At 30.9% G+C, this 7,140-nt stretch overlaps 1 long non-coding RNA gene across 1 annotated transcript; it reads right to left on the bottom strand.

The window, feature by feature from the left end:
- Positions 1-5,819: 5,819 nt before the first annotated feature.
- On the bottom strand, positions 5,820-6,707 carry LOC115889332. Its single transcript, XR_004051423.1, has 2 exons — positions 6,465-6,707; positions 5,820-6,329 (listed from the first exon to the last, which is right to left on the bottom strand). It is a non-coding gene; the product is annotated as an uncharacterized LOC115889332 (long non-coding RNA).
- Between the last annotated feature and the right edge of the window lie 433 nt (positions 6,708-7,140).

Here is a 7,140-nt window from a genome sequence, read left to right as displayed (position 1 = left end):
AACATTTACAATTATTTTTCGATTTATTATCTGTTATATCTGATATAGAAACATTTTTTATAGTTTTCTAGAACACATTTTTACATCTTTTACAGTTATTTTTTGATTTATTATAAAGTTTCAATAAAATATATTTTTTTTATTTAAATCACATGATTAAAATTAAAAAAATCACTTGATTTAAATCGCGATTTAAATCATGATTTAAATCATTTGATTTAAATCATGCCAACCCTGCTTGAAAATGTACAACATGAGGATACGTTTTCAATGAAACTGAACATTTATTTTTTTTTTTTTTATTCATACTTTCAGTGAAAGTGTTCGTAAAAAGTACCGAAAGAACCGAAAATTAATAATTTCGAGTCCCGGTTCTTTGATATCTCAAAAAAACCGGGAATTTCCGGTTCTGAACCCTAGTTACCATATTATCAAGAAATTATGTGTTTTAACTAAAAACTAAAAAAAATTCCAGATTTTTTTTTCAAAAAAAAAATTGCGAAGAAAAATTCTCATATTTCTGGGGTCAAAATATACTTTCCCTAAAAATATTTGTACTTATTTAAGACTCACCCTGTATAGGGCGATTCATGGTTATGGTACGTTATAGCGTTTCCGGGACCGGAGCTGTTTTTCGGAACCGGTAATTTGGGTAACATGCCTCTAAGGAACCGGGATTTCCAGTTTTTTTCGGTAGTTTCGGTACTAGCAAATTTTTGTTCAATGAGTGCAGTTCGTAAAACAGCAAGCAAGAGACGGTTAGGTTGCAAAAGTAAAATCAATAAAAAATTGAGGTTTAAATGAAAATAATATCAAATTATTAAGTAGTAATCAGTCATGAGAAAATTAACCTGAACACAGACATGATCACAAATGATTCTCCAAAAAAACTCAAAGCACAATTTTTTAAATTATTACCACAACCAATAGCAGCACACAGTAAGGCACTTGTTTTGTCAATCCGTCTCTGTGCTGGGACGCAACGCTCGCACCTCGCAGATCGACGGACGGAACTCAACTGAAACGCTCAGCAATCTGCCGATATCCGACAGATTGTAAAAATTGGCAGAAAATATATGGGAAAGTGCAACTACTCTTTTCCTTCTACTATGGCTTTAATGGTAGCTTGCTCCAAAGTAGTAGTCACTATCCTGTTCCCTAAGTCATTTTTCTAGACAGTTTTTCGTTTGGTTTGGTTTCAAATGTTATGTGCAGACTGAGATTACCTTCCTTAGACTTTTTATACAATGATGGTTACAAAAAAAAACTGATACCAACATATGTTACTAATTTAAAATATTTTAAACATCTCTGTGGTTTAATATCCAACAAATACCGGCCGTAAATAACAACGAGAAGACCGACGGAATAAACAATTAATGGAAACATAATTCCGGGCAAAATTGCACGAGATTAAATGATTCATGCATTATTTTCAATATTTACATAAATACGATATCGAAAGACCGGGCCAGGGGTAGCAATAGCGATCTGTTGTTTAACCATCCCCTGCTCTTTCTATTAATACTAAATTGATGACGCGCTTAATATAACATTGGTTATATCCACTCTGTAGACATTTAGCCGGTTGATTAAGTATTGTCAGCGGTTTTGTCTGGCCCAATATTAATACGATATACGAGATTTTAATATCAACAGTTTTTATTAAAATAAAAAATGTGATAAAATGACATACGATTTTAAATAAAAGAACATAAATATTAAACAAACAAAATACAAGAAGCATAAATATTAATTACAAAAAGGAGATTATGACAAGTCTAAAAATTTTTTGACTTTTGAATAAAAAAAATAAATAGCAGGTTATGTTTATTCTTGCCTTTTTAAAAAAAATTAAAGGTTGCTATTAGACTTGGATTAAGGCAAGTTAATAAAACGGCGTCATAACTTCGTTATAGTCTTTAAACGTCAAATTTGCTATTTTCTTAAAATTTGTTCATATTTTCGCAGCACTTACACCTTCCTTGGACTATAGGCTTGGCGCATTTCAGTTGATTTCAACAAATTCCGACCGCAGCGCACTCTACGGCAGAAATCAGAAAATATCAAGATATAGTTCACGCCGCGCCGCGCCGCCGCCGTCATGTTAATCGCATTAAAATAATATTGAAATCGGGGTTTTGTCATAATATTTAACAATTTTAGTTTTTTACTAGTGCAGTTATTGATACTATAAAACACTCAGGTACGAGGTTTGCGTGATGTAACGCTGTTTCGGGTAGTAAAAAATAAATGAAAAAGAGAATTCGAACTAGGCGTCTTGTGTTGTGACAATTTCAAATGTTAATAAAATTGCCGAAAAAATGCTAACGCGTAAAGGAGAGCGTCATTAGGGCGTTGTTGAGTGCAATAATATTCAATAACTCAACTTTCCCGGATATTCAACTCTCCCGAAACATTTTATAGCTTCACAGTTTCTTATGGCGCGTTCTCACGACTCGTGTACTTGACAAACATTTGTAATTGGTATACAGGGTAATACATGGTGCGTCGGGCATCTATACAGAATTTCTGAGTTATTTATTATAGGAACTATGCCACATTCTCGCTAGACCCTGTATGCCAATAAAAAATACTTGCCAAGTAGACGAGTCGTGAGAATGCGCCTTTCACCGATTTGATCAAATAGCAAAAATGGATTCAAGCAGTTCGACGAAACAAGTGAGTAAACAAACTGCTCATTAGATAATCAAAAAATTAAATAGACATATACAAGGCATATACTATGAGAGGATGAAATATAATTTGTGTGTGCGATATTAATGGTATACTTTTTTAATCAACTAGTGATTAAATGGTTTATGAACATCTAAAATTATACGATCAAACGAACTTACCTGAAGTGAAGTTCGATCGTAATTATATGAGGCGTCCAGTCCGAATGTATTATCTTCCCACCCCTCCCGTTTTGCCCCATGGTCGCTTGAATTAATGAATAAATCTTTGAAAAATGAATACCGACCGCCGCGCCAGGGCCGGCACGGCCACCTAGACTGGTAGCGGGAGGGAATTTAGCTTATAGCTTTAAAATTGTGCACGCAGGGACGGTACTACGTATAGAAAAATCAAGATAATACATTCGGACTGGACGCCTCATATAATTACGATCGAACTTCACTTCAGGTAAGTTCGTTTGATCGTATAATTATATTCGCGTCCAGTCCGAATGTATTATCTTGATTTTTCTATACGTAGATGTTTAAAGAACTGATGGTTGCAAATTAATGAATGCGGTGCAGAAAGCATTTTTTTTTGAGACAAAAATAGCTGAAATTATAAATATGTTTATTGAATGCAACCAAGATGAAACCAATTTAACGGCCATCAATACATGGATTTATTAAATTGTGACAATTTAACATATACATATATGCATACTAAGCAGAGACAGAAACCCATAAGATGGCACTTCCATAAAGGATTCTGCCAAAATTGTTCAATTATACTTTATAAACCAGTTAACTCATCGTGTCGATAGAAATCCCTGTCTCAATGTAGAACTGCGTGGATAACTCGACTATAGTGAGGTTTAACCGATATATATATATATATATATATATATATATACCCATATATATATATATATATATATACATACACATATATATATATATATATATACATATACATATATATATATATATATATATATACATATACATATATATATATATATATATATATATATATATATATATATATATATATATATATATATATATATATATATATATATATATATATATATATATATATATATATATATATATATATATATATATATACACACACACACATATATATACATATATATATATATATATATATATATATATATATATATATATATATATATACTTATATATATATATATATATATATATATATATATATATATATATATATATATATATATATATATATATATATATTTTAAGGTGTTTCTAACCCATTGCTTAATATTTAAAAGGCCTTACTTTTTAAGCCATTAATATTAGACAACATTTGAATGTTAGACTTTGGTAGTAAGAAATCAAGATTCTCAATAATTTATTTTCCAAAATGCTTTAATTACGTCGATGAATTAAACCAGAGTCATCATATATATTAGGTTTCGATCCATACATTGGTATGGATATGTGGTTTGATGATATAAAAGTAGACACAGATATTGATCTGTGTCAATTTTTATACCAGAAGTTTTATTATTATTTGTATTATTTATTTATTTATTTTTTTATTTTTTTTTTGTTGATAATTTTCAGTAACTATGATATGCACATATAATTATATACTGACTAAAAACAAACTGACATCTGTCTCTGATAACTAAGGTTAAACGTGAAACCAATATATGATTTATTATTTTTCATAGCCAGTTCACGGCAAGAATTATATAATCTATTTATATAGTACGTAAAACTGCAAGAAAACTATTTCTACTTTATGATTTAATTGATATGTCCATTCTTTCCGAATTCTAGATAAGAAAGTAGAACTGTTAGGGAACATTTATGGTAAAATTTTAATGCAGTAAACCTTAGACACATCATATCTTAAAAAAGCCTCTTTCAACGAGAAACCATCCAGATCTATTTAAGAAAAAATTCAAAGTCTGCGAAAGTTTACATTAATGTTATTATAATCATCTCTTTCGAAAGTGTATTGTAGAGGAGAAAATATATATTATATACTGTAAGCTGTAAGAAAAAACTAACTTTTTGTTTCGATAATTTGCACAAAGTCTGTCACTTTGTCAAAATGTATAAAGTATTGGCCAAAACACAACACTGCTTTTATAGACCAAAATGGGTAAATATAAACTCTAAATGTAGATGGTGAGTATTCCAACATATGAAAATCCAAGATTTACATAAACAAATTAGCATTTAACAGCCGTTATCATAAGGACCTCCTTTTGAAATGAGACACAGTTACGTGTTTCTTAAGATTTAGACTAAAACTTACATTTCCATTAGAATAGCTTTAGCCAAAATAGAGAAATTTCTTTAGCCAAAATAGAGAAAATAGACGTTTTTTTTTTTCTTTTTATCATATATACATACACACATTACATATTAGCTATGAAAATCTAGGATATTAGCTATTTTATTATTATATACATATTTGAGTTATTATTATTAGCTGGTCAGCTAAGTTGATTACTTTTAATGACTTGGAGGTCAACGTTAAGTTGGTTGTCGCCTATTTTATGGTAGGAGGCTGGCAAGGCAGCAAACTGGAGGGTACCTAATGAATTGGCCGCTCGTGCCTCATGTATCACCCCCCTTCTTTTTTTCAAAGAAGGAAGGTAAAGACATATTCGAATATCTGTCACAAATATCTGGATACATTCCTGTTGTTTGTATCTTTTCCTCTAAGCAAGGGGTTCAAACGTAAATTTATCCAGAGGTCCTTTTTCCTCATGATTTTCATTTGAAAATCCTTCAGAGGAAAAATAGTTGATACCTTTTGTACAAGATACCGTCAACCACATTAGGACTATGCGTCCGGTATCTATAACAACCGTCCATATTTGTTCCATGATATATTTATGAATATTTTTCTCTTCCTTTAAAAGAATATTGAGTCTACGACGACTATTGTTAAATTTTATAACCCAGATATATATATATATATATATATATATATATATATATATATATATATATATATATATATATATATATATATATATATATATATATATATATATATATATATATATATATACATATATATATACATACATATTTTTTTTTTAAGAGTTTGATTTCGAAAATATGCTGGACTTCATCTTAACAATTATGACACAGGAGAGGATAGGCGACATGCCATGGCTCCTTTGTAAATTAGGGAGTTAAAATATTTTCTCAGATATAAAAGTTGGACCTTGTTCTGTGCTGAAGCCAGATCATTGGCTAAGACTGAATTCGTCTCCCGAAGAAGAATGTATCATCATCGAAGAGTCGAATGTTCTGTAGTCTCTTTGGATTGCCCTTCCCCCAACAAACTGCACAAATCGCTAGATTTGGTTATTTTCCTCTTCCTAGTTGCTGACCTTGTGTTCGATCTGTTATGAGATAGTGACACTTAAATAACGACTGTCCTGCTTTTTGAACGTACAGCCTTATAAATATAATGTGTGGAGGAGTTTTCCTGTTGAAATATATCGTTTATTTTTTTTTTGAGGGTCTAAAATTTTTTGATTTATCACTTGAAATTCTTTTGTGAAATCTACTTCTACGATAACGAGACCGAGAACGTCATTTATAAAGGAATCCCTTTCACACGGAGAAGGGCATTCACTAAAATTAAAAAATTTTGTATCATTGAGACAACAACACTTCGGTTATTATAATATTATCTCGATAGCGAGCTCTGGAATATCTTAAAAAGGAATCCCTCTCACACGGAGTAGAGGATTATCTAAAAGTACTAACCTTTGTCTCGCTATGAAAAGAACACTGGGAGAAGAACAGTCCGTGTTTATACAATATTCCTCATCCCTTTGTTTTCTCCTTTCCTCTAATCCCCACATTTCGGGATGTACTTCTATTTATTTCCATCCAATATTCGTCTAAAAATAAATATTCTAAAAGACTTACATATAATACGTGTAATTAATTTTTCGATAAGGCTATCGATAACGTATAAAAGAAATCCCTCCCACACGGAGACGGGCATTCTCTAAAAGTACGAAATTTTGTCCCACTGGGAGATACTGACCGCCGCGCCAGGGCCGGCACGGCCACCTAGACTGGTAGCGGGAGGGAATTTAGCTTATAGCTTTAAAATTGTGCACGCAGGGACGGTACTACGTATAGAAAAATCAAGATAATACATTCGGACTGGACGCGAATATAATTATAATTATGTACCTTTAAAAAATTTCGTTATGCCCCACTAGCAAAACCGGTGATAAAACTATGCTAATTTTTTTTAACTGGTATAATAAATTATAATGCAAGTTAGACCTTCGGAAGATATCAAAATATTTACCTTTTTATTTTTTTGTTTAGAATTTCCACAAATTACACTTTCTAACACTTTTAGAATAATTATATACTAATTTTTTTGTTTGCTCGCCATTTAAACGACTTATTATTTGTATGTATT

This window comes from Sitophilus oryzae, unplaced genomic scaffold (genome assembly GCF_002938485.1).
Source record: "Sitophilus oryzae breed Bouriz unplaced genomic scaffold, Soryzae_2.0 scaffold_813_pilon_pilon, whole genome shotgun sequence".
NCBI lineage: Eukaryota > Metazoa > Arthropoda > Insecta > Coleoptera > Curculionidae > Sitophilus > Sitophilus oryzae.
This window is presented reverse-complemented; position numbering and strand designations above follow the sequence as displayed.